The 20,634-nt window shown below is 38.5% G+C and overlaps 1 protein-coding gene across 2 annotated transcripts in view; it reads right to left on the bottom strand.

Annotated features, from left to right (window-relative positions):
• The window catches only part of EYA3 (EYA transcriptional coactivator and phosphatase 3), a 124,019-nt gene that overhangs the window by 94,102 nt on the left and 9,283 nt on the right, over positions 1-20,634 (bottom strand). The gene's annotated exons all lie outside the window — the stretch shown is intronic.

A 20,634-nucleotide genomic window follows, 5' to 3' on the forward strand; every position in this document is an offset into this window, starting at 1 on the left:
ATAAAGGAGAACATAATACTACTTACAGGTCAAAAGGGGTCACGGGCTTTAAAAAGTAAGAAAACACTCTATCAAGCTGAATAATGAAGAATCATTTTAAAAGAAAAAACAGAAACATCACTATAAGTGGTGGGGAAATAAATTATCAATAAATGTTAAAATATTGAATTTTGCTTTTTAGAAATATGGTAATATTAAATTGATTTTATAATAGAAAAAAAAGAATCTACTATTTCTTGACATAAATTCTGTAAGCTGCAAGAAAACCTTCTTTAAGGGAAAAATTTAAAGACATTCCTTTCTACATCTATTCTTTGAAAATAAGCACCCTTTGTTGTTTCCATCTTTAAAATTCCCTTTGTCTTCTCAGCTTTTCAATCTAGGAGAATAAAAAGGACACAAATAATTTCTACATTTAGAAGAAAAGAACTGGCCAGGCATGGTGGCTCACGCATGTAATCCCAGCACTTTGGGAGGCCGAGGTGGGCGGATCACAAGGTCAGGAGATCAAGACCATCTTGGCCAACATGGTGAAACCCTGTCTCTACTAAAAATACAAAAATTAGCTGGGCGTGGTGGCGCAAGCCTGTAGTCCCAGCTCCTTGGGAGGCTGAGGCAAGAGAATGCCGAGAACCTGGGAGGCGGAGGTTTCAGTGAGCTGAGATCGCACCACTGCACTCCAGCCTGGTGACAGAGTGAGACTCTGTCTCAAAAAGAAAAGAAAAGTTTAAAAAACCAGGCTTGCTGTCTCAAAATAACTGGTCAATGACCACGAATAATTTTGATCATTTTAAAACAAAAAGCTGCCTACAAGGAAAGAATATATTACAAAATCCCCCGGGATTCTACTGGCAACATACAATGTGTGGGAAGTTTGCAAACATATATTCTGGTACATTCTGCATAAAATGCACTAATGACCACAAATTATGTAATTCTACCAAAACATTCATCTAAATACTAGTTTCCATCAATATAGTATTTTCCTGCCTTCCAATAATTTGTACCCTGAAAGACCTGAAATATCAGAACATACTAAATATAAGAATGCAAGTATTCATCACAGTCCCAGCATTTATCAATGTTCTAAAACTTTTATTAAGACTTCATACCATTTTCCACAAGTGGTACATGCTATACAATCAAAAGTCATACTTAATAGCAAGAGATGAAAGTACAGTATAACTAAGACACAATATTGCAAAACTTGGTAATAAAAGAAGTACAGAATTACTGTAAAAATCTTAGTATTAGTTCCCTTGTATTAGTTCTAGAATTTAATGTGGTTTTTTTGTTGTTTTTTGTTTTTTGAGATGGAGTCTCGCTCTGTCGCCCAGGCTGGAGTGCAGTGGCACGATCTCGGCTCACTGCAAGCTCCACCTCCCGGGTTCATGCCATTCTCCTGCCTCAGCCTCCTCAATAGCTGGGATTACAGGCGCCCGCCACCACGCCCAGCTAATTTTTTGTATTTTTAGTAGAGACGGGGTTTCACCGTGTTAGCCAGGATGATCTCGAACTCCTGACTTCGTGATCCGCCCACCTCAGCCTCCCAAAGTGCTGGGATTACAGGCGTGAGCCACCGCGCCCGGCCAACGGTTTTTTTTTTTTTGGTTGTTTTTTTTTTTTTTTACCATTAATGTAACCTGACACTATTTTACATTCAATGAGATTCATCTTTTAAAATATCAAGTAATACAAAAGTTGTGACACAGAAGTGAAAAGTGGATTTTTAATGTAATTAAAATAAATATAATTAAAACTTAGTCAAACAGCTGATGAAATTACAAAACATGCCCTGAGTTAATCTTTTAAGTACCTTTAGAACATTTGGAAAGTAATGTCTTTTCACAATTTTCTAATTTCAATTCTTACTACTGGTTTCTAAATACACTTGTTTTACCACCTTTTTTGGAAATAGAGCTTGTCAGTATTCATTTGCCTTCATGGACAGAATTCTGAGAAAATTTAAAATTGAGAATAGAAATAGTATTTCCTAAGACTTTACACTTCTCTACCTGTGAATGCTGACAGTGAAAAAATAGAAACTTTGGTTTGATTCAAGAGCCACACAATTTTGAATACTATTGTGATTTCGCATGCTTAAAAATAAAAGCAGGATCTTTCTGTAATATGGCGGCCATAAATTTTATTTTTACTCTTTAGAAGTTAGAAGGGAAATAATTAGTAACAAATATTTTATTTCAAAATTCGAATTAGATTCCTACCTCATAGTTTCTGTTTCGTCCCAAGTTCAACATACTACATATCCTGTAAATGTAAATGGCCACAAGCAAGAAATTAGGTTGCTTCAATGTGTTATTAAAGCTCTTAGGCTTAGGAAGAGAAATTAAATATATGTAGGGGTGTGTGTGTGTGTGTGTGTGTGTGTGTGTGTGTTTTGTTTGTTTAAAAGCACAAAATAGGCTGGGTGCAGTGGCTCACGCCTGTAATCCCAGCACTTTAGAAGGCTGAAGTGGGCGATCACTTGAGGTCAGGAGATTGAAACTAGCCTGGCCAACATGGTGAAACTCTGTCTCTCTTAAAAATACAAAAAATTAATCTGGCATGGTGGCATGAGCCTGTAATCCCTGCTACTCAGGAGGCTGAGGGAGGAAAACTGCTTGAACTCAGAAAGTGGAGGTTGCAGTGAGCCGAGATTGCACCACTGCACTCTAGGCTGGGCGACAGGCAACTGAGTAACACTCCATCTCAAAAACAACAACAACAACAACAAAAAAAAGCACAGAATAAAGGTCAAATTGTTTTCCATGAAAACAAGGCATATATCACTCTTAATTACGACTTCGAAAAAAGTGTCTAAGTAGGGCAAAAAGTCTGATTTATAGGTGCTAGAAAGAGAATTTGCATGCAGCTAAGTATGTACAGAGATATTCAGGAGTTAACTGGATATCTATGACACAGTCTCACACAGAAAAAATGTAGTCCATAAATTTGCTCACTGACTACACTATATTTTAAGTTTATTTGCTACACTTTCCAAAGTGCCTTATATATTTTTTTATTTTTAATTTTTTTTTGTGGGGGGTAATAACTAAAACCTTTTTTTTTTTTTTTTTGAGACAGCATCTTGCTCTGTCGCCCAGGCTGGAGCACAGTGGCATAATCTCGGCTCACTGCCACTTCCGCCTCCCCAGCTTAAGCAATTCTCATGCCTCAGCCTCCCAAGTAGCTGGGATTACAGGTGTGTGCCACCACACCTGGCTGATTTTTGTAGCGATGGGGTTTTGCCATGTTGGCCAGGATGGTCCCAGACTCCTGGCCTCAAGTGATCCACCAGCCTCGGCCTCTCAAAGTGCTGGGATTACAGGTGTGAGCCACTACATCCTGCCTAAAACCTTTATTAGATATGATTTTCCAATAATAATAATATGCAAATTTGAATTATGAATTCAAAGAGCAGTGAAGTCTGAAATTTTAAAAGGTAGAATAGGTATTAGGGAACAAAAGGTAAAGGAAGATGAGAAGGTTTAATACTATTCATTATCTCCTCTCTGTACACAATGTTGCATATACACAACTATTTCATTTTTATCTTATTGATTTAATAATAGTGAAATCACCTTAAGTAACCTACGGTATATAGTTGGTGTCCAACTTTGGCAGGGAAGGTAGAAACATACATGATTAACAGTTTTCACCCACACATTTTAGACAATTTTTTTCTTTTTTTTTGGCCAAGATTTTAGTAGTAAATTCATAAACATAAGAAGCACTTTCACTCATTCAGTGTTAAAATAGAAAGCCAAATAGTGTCAACAGTAGTGGCTTAATTATTGGTACACAAGAAAAACAAAACACCAATAGGTTTTCTTAATTATGCACTTTAAATATTAATATGTGCATTTATTTTTACAGTTATAAATTTTTCATGTTTTAGACAACAGCTTTTAATAGTTTCAAATCTATTGAGACGTTGCTTTCAATTTGAAATAATGTGTGCATACACGTATATAAAAAACAACCCAGTGTATGACTCAAGTGACAGATGTTTAAGATCAACAAATGCTTATTTTTCAACATGCAGTTAGGTAGAGAGGGAAGCAAGCCATGCTCTCTCTCTCTCTCTCTCTCTCTCTCTCTCTATATATATATATATATAGAACCTGGGAGACAGCGAGACTCTGTCTCAAAAAAAAAAAAAAAAAAAGAAGTGAACAAAGGTTTACTCCAATACCTACAAATTTCTTATTGAAAATTAGACAAAATTAATAATGAATATTTTGGGAGAAAGGAGAACAACAGAGGCCATTTAAGGAAAACCTGTCTACACCATTCTTTAAAACCAATAATAGTGGGAAAGACAAGAGAACTATCATTTACTGGGCATATATAATACACAAAGTTTTTTTTGTTGTTTTTTTTTTTTTTTTTTTTTTTTAAGAGATGAGGGTCTTATTATGTCGCCCAAGCTGGTCTCAAACTCCTGGGCTCAAGCAATCCTCCCACCTCAGCCTCCCGAGTAGCTGGGACTACAGGCATGTGCCACTGCATCCAACTCCAAGTAATTTTTATATTCCCTATCTCATCAAATTTTGTCTCCACAACTAAGACGCAGGTGGCATTATCATCCTCATGCTATAAACAAGGAAACTGGGATTCAGAGATTTGAACAATTTGTCCAAGAGTAACAGCAATAATGTTGCAGGTTGAAGTGAAAATACCTTAAATAAAGAGACTAGACGATAGTGATGATGACTGCAAATCATTGTAAATGTACTTAATTCCACTGAATTGTATACAGTAGTCTCCCTTTCCAAGGGGGCGATACACTGCAAGACCCCCAGTTGACACCTGAACCCACAGATGGTACCCATATAGACTATCTTTTTTCCTATACATATATACCTATGATAAATTTTAACTCAGCAGTTTTCATGCACTGTGTGGCCAAAACCTGGAGTTTGAGGTGTGACAGCAAAACTAGCATGAATTTCTTTTCCGTCTTCAAAAGTTCATGGACAGAAGATTAGTTCTTACCGTAGATTTTTTTTTCTTTCTTTTTGAGATGGAGTCTCTCCCTGTCACCAGGCTGGAGTGCAGTGGTGAGATCTCGGCTCACTGCAACCTCTGCCTCCTGGGTTCAAGCGATTGCCCTGCCTCAGCCTCCTGAGTAGCCGGGACTACAGACGTGTGCCACCACGCCCAGCTAATTTTTGTATTCTTAGTAGAGACGGGGTTTCACCATGTTGACCAGGATAGTCTCGATCTCAACCTCATGATCCGCCCACCTGGGCCTCCCAAAGTGCTGGGATTACAGGTGTGAGCCACCACACCCAGCCCTACAATAGATCTTAACAATCTCAGCATACGATTTTTTTCTTTCCTTATTTAGTAGAGAACTTTTACCTTTTCACTTAATGCACTTCCCTTTGGCGTATCTGTATTGCCAGCAACACTACTCTTGCTCTTCAGGGCCATTAAGTAAAATAAGAGTTACTCAGGCCGGGTGCAGTGGCTTAAGCCTGTAATCCCAGCACTTTGGGAGGCCGAGGTGGGCGGATCACAAGGTCAGGAGCTCGAGACCAGCCTGGCCAACATGGTGAAACCCCATCTCTACTAAAAATACAAAAATTAGCTGGTCGTGGTGGTGCGTGCCTGTAATCCCAGATACTCAAGAGGCTGAGGCAGGAGAACTGCTTGAACCAGGACCCGGGAGGCGGAGGTTGCAGTGAGCTGAGATCACGCCATTGCACTCCGTCCTGGGCAAGAGTGAAACTCTGTCTCAAAAAAAAAAACAAAACAAAACAAAAAAAAAACACAAGTACTGCAGATACCTCAACAAATGATCTGATAACTAAGATGGCTCCTAAGTGAGTAACAGGTGGGAAGCGTCTACAACATGAATATGTTGGATAAAGGGATGATTCATGACCCAGGCAGGAAAGAGCAAAATGGAGAGAGACTTCATCACACTACTCAGATCGGTGCACAATTTTAAACTGATGAATTGTTTGCCTGTGAAATTTTCCATTTAATATTTTCAGACCAAGGTTGACAGCAGGTAACTAAAACCACCAAAAGCAAAACTACAGATGGGGGGGTACTACCTTACTTAAAAATGGTTAAAACAGTTAATTTTATCGTATGTATATTTTACAATAAAAAATACAAAAAAAACCTAAGAGATTAGAAATGCCAAAAAAAGATCAAATCTATAAAGTATTTAAAATATGAAATAAATGGAGAAAAATCAGTATTTAGAAAACATTGTCAGAAAAACTGAATACCAATATGCAAAAAATATCCACATCAACATATGCTATAAGTAATTATAAATATATTAAAAAACTAAGCATTCAAAAAACTTTGGAGAAAACAGAACAGTAAGCTTATCTCACTATGGAAAAGAGATGAATTTATGGTCAATTCAAAGAAAGCATAAACAAGAATTTGACAAATCCAATTATGTAAAATAAACTTTCATGCAATGAAAAAAACAAATCTAAGATTAAAATATTATAAATTCAGGCAATATCTGCAAGAATTATGATAAATAAAACAATGTTTATAACATAAACCAAACCAATTCAACATTTCCCCATCATTATTATTATGGAGCAAACAATGACTAACTCATAAACCTGTCAAAGGATAAAAACAGGCAGTTTAAACCACAGAGATTAAATCAGCACTTGAGAAAAAAGACTGTCTCACTACTAATTGGAGAAATATAAACTGCAATATTCTTAAGATACGACTTCATACATATTAAGCTACCAAAAAAAATCTAAACAATGAAACCAAATGTTATCTGGGTTATGAGAAGATAAAGACATATTCAGTCAGGCACAGCTGTAAAATCACATGTGTCTTCAGACTGTTACTGGATAAAGTATAAAAGAGGTCATAAGATTGACCACAACCTAACCTGAATAATTTTTCTTAGGTGCTCACCCAAGAATTACATACAGGAGGGAAAGAAGCAAACTCTACTTTTAAAAATAGTGTAAGTTTGTTGTCTACAGAAACGAAAAATGAGAAACAACCAACATATGAACAATAAGTTTAACTATACCGTAACTGTAAACTATTTCAATACAAGCTTATTTAAAAGGTGAAAAAATACATGTTTTTATGTTAGTTTAATAATAGCTTACATATAATTTGATAAGAATCAAAAGCAGATACAAAGCTTACATTTAAAAGTATAGTAAAATGTTTAAATACATATTTTTAAATGCTTATATAAAAAATGTTCAAGACATTAAGCTAAAATTAGACACAAATTCTCCCATTCTTGCCCCCAACTTTTTCCATTGGAAAAAAATTTCGGTTTTGAGGGAAAAGCAATTCAAATTGCAGTGATCCTGCCTTACCTAAAAAATCTTACCCTGTTTGTGACAACAGTATAGGCAGAAAGATTCATTTGATTTTTTGGCTGTGTCATCTCTTTCCTAAGAAGTTATTTAGACACTGTACACGAACTCAGGGTTGGTTCATTTCACAGCTCTAAGCAAAAGTAACGAACTTCCAATAGTTAAAGAATTTGCTATTGGAAGAGACTTCACATTTGGTTTCACTCTATTGGACAGATACAATTCTCTCTTGGAAATCCAAGAAAATATATAACAAAAGATGCTACAAAGGATAAAGAGTATCACAGATCATTAAATGTAATCCTTATTTTAAAGTTGAGGAAATTAAACAAAAGAGAAGGCACTGCCTCATGAACCTGTAAGCAGCAGAAACAGTGGGGGAATCCAAAACTCTGAACTCCCTTGTCTGAAGTTTTTTGCCCTCTTTATGTGGAATTGAGCATAAAACCCTCCCTTTTAAAATTACATTCCTTTACGCCTGTAATCCCAGCACTTTGGGAGGCTGAGGTGGGTGGATCACCTGAGGTCAGGAGTTCGAGACCAGCCTGGCCTACATGGTGAAACTCTGTCTCTACTAAAAATAAAAAAAATTAATGTGGTGGCAGGCACCTGTAATCCCAGCTACTTGGGAGGCTGAGGCAGGAGAATCGTTTGAACCCGGGAGGTGGAGGTTGCAGTGAGCCAAGATCGCACCACCGCACTCCAGCCTGGGCAACAAGAGTAAGACTCCATCTCAAAAAAAAAAAAAAAAAAAAAAGAAAAATTACATTCTTAATATTATTACCTTAGGCTACTTATTCTTTTTCTTTCATTACATCTCTATCCTATGTTACATTACTTTGATCTTATGATATAACATCATGTTCTTAACGTTTTTAAAGATTTTAAATTTAAACTCAAAATTTCTTTTTCAATGTATGGATTGGCACTTTAAGGACCTCCTAAAAATCCAAAAATAACATTCCTTTTTTTTTTTTCTTTAGAGGAATAAAGAGCTTAGTTGAACAAAGAGCTACTTCTGAATCTGGCAGCCCTCAGAATCAGAAAAGATTCAGACTCAGAGAGCTCCCTGACATTCTTTTTATGCTACGTATTAACTCCTGTACAGCCTAGCAAAAAAACCCACAAAAACAAATTGATTTCTCTTTATAACCCTAAGTCCTTAATTTACAATGTACAGACTTTGATTTACTGGGTTTTTTTGTTTGTTTGTTTTTTGATTTTTTGAGACAGGATGGAGTACAGTGTCACAATCTCACCTAGGCTGGAGTACAGTGGCACAATCCTGGGTCACTGCAACCTCCGCCTCCTGGGTTCAAGCGATTCTCATGCCTCAGCCTCTGGAGTAGCTGGGACTACAGGTTTCCACCACCATGCCCGGCTAATTTTTGTATTTTTAGTAGAAACAGGGTTCCAGCATGTTGGCCAGGCTGGTCTCGAACTCCTCGTCTCAAGTGATCACCCGCCTTGGCCTCCCAAAGTGGGATTACAGGCTTAAGCCACAGTGCCCGGCCTGATTTACTGCTTATTAAACAGGTAATTTTATTTTATTTTATTTTTTTATATACAGAGCAGTGACACAATCTCGGCTCACTACAACCTCCACCTCCTGGGTTCAAGCAATTCTCCTGCCTCAGCCTCCCAAGTAGCTAGGACTACAGGTACATGCCACCACACTCGGCTAATTTTTTGTATTTTAATAGAGACAGAGTCTCACCATGTTGCCCAGGCTGGCCTCAAACTCCTGAGCTCAAGTGATCTACCCACCTCGGCCTCCCAAACTGCTGGGATTACAGTCGTGAGCCACCATGGCCGGCCAAAACAAGTAATTTTAACTGGGGCTGGGGGTCAAAGTGGGAAGGGGTGGCTGAGGCAGGAGGATCCCTTGAGCCCAGGAGTAATCTGGTAATCTGGTTATGTTGACCAGCCTGGACAACACAGCAAGAGACCCTATTTAAAAAAAAAAAAAAAAAAAAAAAGGAGAGAGAAGAAGAAGAAAAAAAAAGAGGGGGGGCGGGGGAAAGGAGAGAGGGAGGGAAGAGGAGAAGGAAGGAAGGGAAAGAGGGGGTAGAAGAGGAAGAGAGGAGGGGGGAAATCCCCTTCCCCAAACACATATACACACAGTTATCATGAAATAGATTTCTAGCCAAAGATGGGTCCATATCCTAATACCCAGATCCTGTGAATGTTCCCTTATTTGGAAAAACAGTCTTTGCATATGTAATTAAGGATTTTGAGATGAGGTTATACATAGGCCCTAAACGCCATCACAAATATCCTTATAAGAGAAAAGCAGACATTTAACACACATACAGAGAAGACAGCAATGTGAAAATGGAAGAAGAGACTGGAGGGTTATGGTCAAGGAATGTCAGCAGCCACCAGAAGCTGGGAGAGGCAAGGGACGATTGCCTCTAAAGCCTCTGGAGGAAGTTCAGCCCTGCCAACACTCTGATTTCAGACTTCTGGCCTCCAGAAGTGAAAGAATAAATTTCTGTTGTTTTAAGCCTCAAAGTCTGTTTGGGGTAATTTGTTATGGCAGCCACAGGAAACTAATACAAATAGCAAAGTTTATGTTTTTTGTTTGCTTGGTTTTGCTATTACCTGTCTGTTTGGGCTTGTTGACCATCTCCTGACCACTGTATGAAACAGACAAACTGAAAACGAAAGTGGGAAATGAAGAAATGTAAGTAAAGGGCTGGGTATGGTGGCTCACACCTGTAATCCCAGCACTTTGGGAGGCGAAAGCAGATGGATCACCTGAGGTCAGGAATTCGAGACCAGCCTGGCCAACATGGTGAAACCCCGTTTCTACTAAAAATACAAAAATTAGCCGGGCGTGGCGGTGGGCACCTGTAATTCCAGCTACTCAGGAGGCTGAGGCAGGAGAATCACTTGAACCCAGGAGGCAGAGGTTGCAGCGAGCCGAGATCATGCCACTGCACTCTAGCCTGGGCTACTGAGTGAGACTCCGCCTCAAAAAAAAAAAAAAAGAAAGAAATGTAAATAAGATAAGAGAACACAACTATACATACAGCTGAAAAAAATGCTTCCAGACATTAAAAATAATAAACATAAAACACTTAAAAATTTTCCAAATAATTGTCAAGTTTGCCTCTCTAATGAAAGTGTTAGGCCGGGCGCGGTGGCTCACGCCTGTAATCCCAGCACTTTGGGAGGCCGAGGCGGGCAGATCACGAGGTCAGGAGATCGAGACCATCCTGGCTAACACAGTGAAACCCCGTCTCTACTAAAAATACAAAAAATTAGCCGGGCGAGATGGCGGGCGCCTGTAGTCCCAGCTACTCGGGAGGCTGAGGCAGGAGAATGGCGCGAACCCCGGGGGGCGGAGCCTGCAGTGAGCCGAGATTGCGCCAGTGCACTCCAGCCTGGGCGACAGCGAGACTCTGCCTCAAAAAAAAAAAAAAAAAAAAAAGAAAGTGTTACATAATTCCAAAGCTAGCATTCTCCTGCTGTCGCTCTGGGATAAACCTTAAATTTATATAGTGGAAGAAATACCCAGGTAACAGTAACACTGGCAGTCCCAGGTACTTCATGGATCTTAAGAAACCTTACAAGATCTTTCCAAAGCCTTAACAAACGCAACACTAGTATTTGCAAGACAGCACTTAAAGTCTGCATACATTCACTATACTGCTTTTTGTTTGTTTTGAGATGGAGTCTCCCTCTATCACCCAGGCTGGAGTGGTGTACTCTTAGCTCACTGCAACCTCATATATAATGGCGCACTCTTAGCTCACTGCAGCCTCATATATAATGGCGCACTCTTAGCTCACTGCAACCTCAGCCTCCCAGGTTCAAGCAATTCTCCTACTTCAGCCTCAGGAGTAGCCGGGATTACAGGAGCCTACCACCACGCTCGGCTAATTTTTGTATTTTTTAGTAGAGATGGGGTTTCACCATGTTGGCCAGGCTGGTCTCGAATTCCTGACCTCAAGTGATCTGCCTGCCTCAGCCTCCCAAAGTGTTGGGATTACAGGCGTGAGCCACTACACCTGGCCTCACTATACTGTTTGATGTGTTCTGCTTAGGGAAAAAAATTACTGCTAGAGTTAAACCTGAAATATATAAAAGTCCTTCTTTCCAATTTATCTTAAATAACAATCTTAGGTAAACTATGCCTCAAGATTGAAGCTCATATTTTTCCGTTTTGATTGAAGTTCCTATTTTGCATTTCTCTCATGTAGTAGTTATATAGTAATATGCTCCTCCATAAATCATTTACTAAATATTTAATTTTTAACTTTGTAACACTGTGCTTAGCACTGTATCAAGAACGTTGAAACACATCACAAGATGGTACTAAATGATCAGAAATTTTTTTCATTGGAAAAACATGACTTTTCTAACTCAACAATTACTTTTTTGCATGTACTTTTCTTTGGGATTTCTTTTTTGTGTGTCTTGAATAGAGCCCTGAAATTCCTTCTAAACATATTCATAGAATATTTCAAGCTGGAAGAAAAACACTGAAACAGAATCCAGGATAAAATATGCCAGGTATTAAAAATGACATATTCTGACAGAAATCATAATTACTTTTGGCTGCTGCATCAAAAGTTCATGTCAGTGTTGAATATGCCATTTAACTACCCTTTACAAAAATGTACAGATCAAACAGAATGAAACTATAAAGGCTCAGCTAATTTAACCAAGTAAAGTTGTTAATTCCAACTTCAAGCAACAAAGTAAATAAGGGTAAAATTTAGGAACTTAATCATTTCTTGATAAAGACTCTTAATTGAAACAATTTCCCCAGGGGCTCTCTGTACTATTCTCTGCTTAGCCTAAATGAAAGGATCTAATCTACAGAGGCCAATGGTCCCAAACTTTTGGAATCTCCTCTGAATGCAACTCAAAATGATGACACACAAATTGAATTCATTCCCCAAAATAAAATTGCGTGACATATAAAGCATTTTGGGACAGATAGGAACTGAAAAAATAGTCTTGCAAAAAACAGAACCAAAACTAGTAGCAGTATCTTATAAACCAATAACATGTTAGTTACAGCCAGAAATAAAAATTAAACTATATAAATACAAAGTGGTATCCTGAATTGGATCTTTGAGTAGAAAAAAAATAATAGCAGAAAAAGAAGTAAAATCTGAATAAAGTCTGGAATCTAGTAAACAGTAATGAGCTGCATTCAGAGGAGATTCCAAAAGTTTGGGACTGTTGGCCTCTGCAGATTTAGATCCTTTCATTTAGGCTAAGCAGAGACTAGTACAGGCAGCCCCTGGGGGGAGGGGGGGAATATATATGATACCAGCACACACTTACTAGAATGTCTAAAATAAAAATTTTAAAACTGGCCAAATGCTGGCAAGGATGTGGAACTACAAGAACTCTGTACAACTAGAACAATGTACAATTAGAAATTGCACACTGCTGGTAGGAATGCAAAATGGTACAGCACAGCCAATCATGGAAAACAGTTTGGCAGTTCCTTCTAAAGGTAAACATACACTTACTATACAATCCTGCAATCCCATTCCGAGGTATCTACGTAAGTGAAAAGAAGACTTATGTTCACATAAAAACCTGTATGTAAATGTGTACAGTAGCTTGTTCATATATATGCCAAAGACTGGAAACACCTTAAATGCCCTTCATACTGGCACATGAATAAACAAACTGCAGTATACTCATACAATGGAATACTGTACAGTAAATCACAGAACAATCTGGAAGAAACTCAAGTGCATTATGCTAAGTGGACAAAGCCAGACTCAAAAGCCTACATATTGTATAATTCCATTTATATTACATAACTACAAGGACAGAAAACAGATCAGTGGTTGTCAGTGTTGGGGATGGGAAAAAAGGTTGACTATAAAGAGGCACAAGGGATCCTTTTTGGGATTGATGAAACTATTCTATATATATATATATATATATATTTTTTTTTTTTTTTTTTTTTTTTTTTGAGAGAGAATTTCACTCTGTTGCCTAGGCTGGAGTGCAGTGGCGTGATCTCGGCTCACTGCAAGCTCCACCTCCCAGGTTCATGCACTTCTCCTGCCTCAGCCTCCCAAGTAGCTGGGACTACAGGCACGTGCTACCACACCCAGCTAATTTTTTTTTTTTTTTTTTTTTTTTTTTTTTGAGATAATGTCTTTCTCTGTCACCCAGGCAGGAGTGCAGTGGCCCGATCTTGGCTCACTGCAACCACTACCTCCTGGATTCAAGCAATCTTCCCATCTCAGCCTCCTGAGCAGCTGGGATTACAGGCGTGTGCCACCAGGCCTGGCTAATTTTTTTGTATTTTTAGTAGAGACAGCGTTTCACCGTGTTGCCCAGGCTGGTCTTGAACTCCTGACCTCAAGTAATCCAACTGTCTTGCCCTCCCAAAGTGCTGGGATTACAGGTGTGAGCCATTGCACCAAGCCTAATTTTTGTATTTTTAGTAGAAATGGGGTTTTACCATGTTGGCCAGGCTGGGCTTGAACTCCTGACCTCAGGTGATCCACCCGCTTTGGCTTCCCAGAGTGCTAGGATTACAGATGTGAGCCACCGCACCTGGCCCTCTGTATCTTGATGTGGTTTTACAAAATTGTATGCATCTGTAAAACTTACAGAACTGTACGTTTAAAAGAATTAAATGTATGTAAATTATACCTCAACAGTTATAATAGGATCTACTTAGATTTTTAGACAAAATCACATATGAAGCTGCAAAAAATTCTATGACTGTAATACAAACAAATGAAATTATAAACACAGACCACAGTTTTTTATGAGTACAGAGATCTGAAATGTTGGCCAACAAAATTATAAACATAGTTGGAACAATAAACAGTTTATTTATGAATAACGAGATCTGAAACATTGGCAGATAAAACTATAAAAAAGTTGGATCAACAGTTTATTTATGGCCGGGCGCGGTGGCTCAAGCCTGTAATCCCAGCACTTTGGGAGGCCGAGGCGGGCGGATCACGAGGTCAGGAGATCGAGACCATCCTGGCTAACACAGTGAAACCCTGTCTCTACTAAAAATACAAAAAATTAGCCGGATGTGTTGGCAGGCGCCTGTAGTCCCAGCTACTCAGGAGGCTGAGGCAGGAGAATGGTGTGAACCCGGGAGGCGGAGCTTGCAGTGAGCTGAGATCGCGCCATTGCACTCCAGCCTGGGGGACAGAGCATGACTCCGTCTCAAAAAAAAAAAAAAAAAAAAAAAAAACCAGTTTATTTATGAGTACAGAGATTTGAAATGTAGGCTCTATTACCTGTTACCATCATAACAGAAGAATTTTTCCATTACATAGATGACTTAAGGTCAAATTGTATAAATTCTTATTTTTATTCTAAATGTGACTACCTTCAGATACCCTTTCCTTATTTAAATTGAAATGGTGGAAGAATTCTACCCTATCTTAAACACTAGAGGTAGAACTATACAACATACAATTATTCAGAAGCAATTATACCTAAAATAGAAGTTAGTACTCACTTAAAAGAGATCTTAGACTTTCAATCTCCAGAACTGTGAGAAAATACATCTAATTTTAGCCACCCACTCTATGGTATTCTATTAGGGCAAACCAAGTGGACTAATATAATATAGTTCACATAACCTTACTTTAGTTATTTAGACATGGTTTTCTTTAGTTCTTTGAACTTTTTTTTTTTTTTTTTTTTTTTTTTAAGAAATGAGGTCTTGCTCTGTCACCCAGGCTGGAGTGCAGTGGCAATTGCCCCTCCTCAGTAAGTGCAAGCCACCATACCAGGCCCTTTGAACATATTTTAAATGGTTGATTTAAAGTCTTTGCCTAATATTAAAGTCCAACATTTGGGCTTCCTCAGGGTGCACTTTCTATTTTACTGCTTTCTCTCCTATGTGTGGACCATACTTAAGTGGTTTTTTGCATGCTTTGTAATAGTCTCTTGAAAACTAAACATTTTAAATAATGTAATGTGACAACTCGGAAAATCAGATTCTTCCCCTACCAGGTATTTGTTGTTATTACTGTTTACTGTTGTTACTGTTTATTGTTTCTTTTAGTGACTTTCCTGAACTAAATATCTAAAATATTAATTATCTATCATATGTGATCACTAAAGTCTCTGCTGTTCATTTGTGATCAGCTAATGACTGGGCAGAGACTTCCTTAAATGCTTAAACCAGTATAAGTCTCAGTGTGTATTGACAGGCTAATTACATGTGTTAGGGCATACCTTTCATATTCAGCCAAGCAGTTTACAACCCTTCCTTAGCCTTTACTTCTTGCTTGCACAAAGCCTAGAGATTAATCAGAACTGACAGCTTAGGACCTTCTTAGTTCTTTCCTAAGCATGCAGCACACAACCCTACACATGCACATAGCCTTCTAGATTCCCAGAAATATACCAGAGCTTCTTAAATTTCCTTATGAACATCTCATTTCCCAGCTTTTCCTTTTAAGCTTCTTGGTTAGCCTATTATTCGATCTAACTATTCACTGTCACTCAAGATGGTGAGCACTCAAGTTGTTCAGTTGCCTTTAACTGTTTTCAATAAACACTCCAGGGGGGAAAGGTTGTTTGTACTAAGTGAGCTTCAAGTCAGATCAAATACAGATGGTCTTGTGAATGAGATTTTTCAAGGAACTACTAGCTAGATAAAATAATGACAATTCTAGGAACGGAGCTTTGAAGAACTCTAAACTCGATCTATCCCTTCCAGTGGCTGGTTTTCACCATGATTGGAAGCTGTTGGCTTTCAAGGCTACTGAGGAGCTAGAGGGAAAAGTGCAAATTAAAATGCCACAAAGTTTGCTGTTTTTGCCAAGATTCAGCCATTTCTCTTGAATAAATGCTCACAGATTACTGCAATTGATAAATATTCCATGTACCCTTCAGTTCTTCATTATTTGTTTACCTGGAGTCTGCTACATTTCTGAAACTTCTACATATACTTTTTGCTGTGATTTCTTCTCCTGTTTTTTCCATCAATTGTTTCCTATCTTTCAGAAATCCATTAAAGTCTCATCAGCTGAAAGCCACCTTTCTTGATTTAATACCTTTAAAAAAATATCTAACATACTTACTAACATATCCACTCAGAATCCTTTGTACTCAGAGCCCTGCTAAAGTAGACACAAATATCCAGCAGACCTACACTCAGCTAACCTCTCTTAAGGCTCCTTTAGTGTGATCCTGAGAGCCTTTCAGCTCTCATAACTTAGACAACAGCACAAATCACATTTCTGTAACCAGAAAAACTGCAACCACCTACACCTCCCTGATGGGACTCTCTGTAGACAGATAAAAACCATCACCATACTGGTCAATACCTTCCATAAATAAATAGTGCAGCCAACTGACTGCAGTAAATTTGGTGAATTCTGGCTACTTTGTTCTGGAGGCATGACTAACATATCATAGTATTATCAGCTGTAGGACTATTTATAGTAACTTCACACTTAACAAAACAGTCAGAACTTACTGAGAAAGTTGCTTTTTAAAATATATACATATATTTAGGCTCTACCAAATTCTTAATAGAAAAAAATACTAGTTTACCAGAAATAGACTCTCAGCCAGGCGTGGTGGCTCACACCTGTAATCCCAGCACTTTGGTAGGCCGAGGTGGGTGGATTACTTGAGGTCAGGAGTTCAAGACCAGCCTGGCCCACATGGTAAAACTGTCTCTACTAAAAATACAAAAATTAGCCGGGCGTGGTGGCACGTGCCTGTAGTCCCAGGTGGAGGTTGCAGTGAGCTGAGATTGCACCACTGCACTCCAGCCTGGGTGACACAGCAAGACTCTGCCTAAAAAAAAAAAAAAAAAAAAAGAAAGAAAAGAAACAGTCTCTCTAAGAAGAATTGCTTTTATAATTTCTTCTTTTTTTTTTGAGACAGAGTTTCGCTCTTGTTGCCCAAGCTGGAGTGCAATGGCACAATCTTGGCTCACCTCAACCTCTGCCTCCAGGGTTTAAGCGATTATCCTGCCTCAGCCTCCTGAGTAGCTGGGATTACAGGCATGTGCCACCACACCTGGCTAATTTTGTATATTTTTAGTAGAGACGGGGTTCTCCATGTTGGTCAGGCTGGTCTCGAACTTCCAACCTCAGGTGATCCACCCGCCTCAGCCTCCCAAAGTGCTCGGATTACAGGTGCGAGCCACCGCGCCAGACCTGTTTTTATAATTTCTAATATTACTTCTTAACAAAAATCATCCTTTGAAATTGTTTACAAAACAATCTTTTTTTTTTTTTTTTTTTGAGACAGAGTCTTATTCTGTCACCCAGGCTGGAGTACAGTGGCACAATCTCGGCTCACTGCAACCTCCGCCTCCTGGGTTCAAGCGATTCTCCTGCCTCAGCCTCCCAAGTAGCTGGGATTACAGGTGTGCACAACCATACCCAGCTAAGTTTTTTGTATTTTCAGTAGAGACAGGGTTTCACCAGGTTGGCCAGGCTGGTCTCGAACCCTTTACCTCAGGTGATCTGCCCGCCTCGGCTTCCCAAAGTGCTAGGATTATAGGCATGAGCCACCGCGCTTCCCCCACAAGCTCCTAATGAAACAGGAAGATGTGTTCCACAGGAAAAATTTCAAAACCATAGTAAAAAGTATGAAGAAGGAGGAAGTTAACCTGAACTAGCCATGTCAAAGTGAGCTTAATAACAGTACAACGGTTCTACTTTATTTCTTCCAACACTCCTTGAATCTCTCTCCAGTTTTAGTAACTTGTCAGCACAAGAATTTCTCTGTTTGCAGTGGGTGTTAACATGTGACATGAAAAAAAAAAAAAACAAGAAATCAAAAAGAATAAGAATATGATAAAAGAAATTAAAAAAAAATTTGCGTGAAGATCCAGACTCAAAGACTCTAAAACTTTATCTTCATCCTTCTTTAATCTGTGTAGTTAACATTTCTGAGAATCACAACATGAATATTCTATAAATGTGCTGCTTCCAGTTATACAGACAAAGTTGTACCCTGTATCATCAATTCTCTAACATTCTATGTACCTATATATCTCATCTATACATCAGTCCTATATATCAGCTTGTCAGTGTTTGGATAACACTGACTATACACTATACTAACAGAACTAGGTCTTTTGAAATCTATGTCTTTAGCTGTCAGAAGAACTGTAAAATCTAGGTTCAGTTTTTTTATTAATGTTTTATTTCTCCAAATTTATTTACCCCTTCAAAACTCCATCAGACAGAATAATATAAGTGTTTGTTAAAGAAAAATAAAATAAATAAATATCTTACATCAAAGATAAAAAGGAAAGAAATCTGGTCTTGAGTGAAAGTCAATTCACTAACTAGCTCTGCTTAGTTTTCCCAAATAGCAAACCATTAAAACTATTAAGATTATGGCCCAAATAACAAGTGGTTCCTAAGAGAGATTTTAAAAGTTGGGCCTGTAGCCTTGATAACCTTTAGCTTTAAATCCAACACACTACACAAGAACTTTCCCTACAGGTCCTCAAGACAAGGTATTTTCAAGCTCCTGAGCAATATAACATTAAATGTCAATAATGTCCTGTTACTCCGCAAATATACGGAACTCATCATAGTCACAAACACTCTCAGGAGCTCCAACTGTGAGTTGATACTATTAATAGCAAACATTTATGGAATGCTTCTTATGGGTCACGTACCGTTCTAAGTACTTTAAATATATTAACTATTTTTTTCTTCTTCTTTTTTTTAATTGAGACAGAGTCTCGCTCTGTTACCCAGGCTGAAGCACAGTGGCATGATCTCAGCTCACTGGAACCTCCGCCTCCCAGGTTTAAGCAATTTTCACGCCTCAGCCTCCTGAGTAGCTGGGATTACAGGCATGCGCCACCATGCCCACAGCTAATACATTAATTAATCTTTCAATAAGTCTATAAAATAGAAGCTATTTGTTATGATCACCATTTTACAGATGAGAAAACTAAGGCACAGAGAGTAACTTGCCCAATGCAATACACATAGTAAGTCACCAACCTGGTATTCAAGCCCAGGCAGGCTAGCTTCAAAGCCTGAGTTCTCAAACCACAGCTATGTGTCTCATAATGGAACAATGCAGACAGGACTGGTGATATTTAAAAGCTGACCGAGCTTAAAATGTATAATATGCCATACTATAGTCATCAACAGCCAGAATTCTTAAGCCAAGTAATGAGAGCATTCGAGAAGATGGCAAATCTTCTTTATCCTTTACCATTCTCATTTTTTTCCCCAGGCCTCCCAAGTATGAGTATGAGTTAACACAAGTGAAGTGCTTTAAATAGTGCCTGGCACATAGTAAGTGCTCACTAAGTGTTAAGAGCGGGCAGTGGTCTAAAAATAGTAGAGTATGTCTGCTGACTCTGTTTCACTCTACCAGCTAGGATAGGCAAGGAACTGTTGATATTTCTACGCCCTTTCCCCCTTTGTGATTACAGGAAATGAACTGGGACAATACATAAATGTAATCCACTGTTGCAAACCCTAATGACTCTTCAATCATGTTATTTCACCTGACCATATACACATGAGCAAAATGCTTCAATCCTCAGACCTCTTTTTTTGGTTTACAAAGACTGGACTGGGGCCAGAAGAGAGCAGACAGAATAAAGCAGCTTTGTAACCTTTTGACTAGTTGCCAAGAACAGAAGCAAAGTTTGTGAAACCCAACTGAAAGGACCTAAACTTTTGACTGTTAGATGGAAACTAGCAAAGGATTCTAATGATAGAAGCTCAGCATACAACCGAGCATTTTCAACCTCACGATTCCAAAGTAAGTTTTTAAAATAATGTGCCTAGAAATGGTAAAGAACAGAGATGACAGTAATGGTAATCAGGGCAATAGGACCTCCCTCTCTCAATGATTGTTCTGCAGCTATTTAGGTTAAAAGTTTTACAGAATCCATCCAGGTACATTGCAGAGAAAAAAACTAGCAAACCTAAACATTTTCTTTTTTTTTTTTCTTTTTTTTTTTGGTAGAGACAGGGTCTCGCTATGTTGCCCAGGCTAGTCTTGAACTCCTGGGCTTAGGTGATCCTCTCACCTCAGCCTCTCAAAGTGCTGGAATTACAGGCATGAGCCACCACACCTGGCCCCAAACCTAAACATTTTCCATTACAAAAAGACAGTATTAGGGGAAAAATCTAGCAGTCACTAAAATTTTGCAAACTGCAGGTACATTGCATTAACTATGGAAACTAAAGAAAAAATTCAATTTCACCTAAAAGCTAATCATTCTAATGTATTCCCGTAGTAACGGCGCTGATATCAACTTAGTGAACGGAAACCAGCAGTTTCTTTTAAATTAAAAACAATAAAACAAAATAGAGGCCAGGCACAG

This window comes from Hylobates moloch, unplaced genomic scaffold, assembly GCF_009828535.3.
Source record: "Hylobates moloch isolate HMO894 unplaced genomic scaffold, HMol_V3 SCAFFOLD_9, whole genome shotgun sequence".
NCBI classification, from domain to species: domain Eukaryota; kingdom Metazoa; phylum Chordata; class Mammalia; order Primates; family Hylobatidae; genus Hylobates; species Hylobates moloch.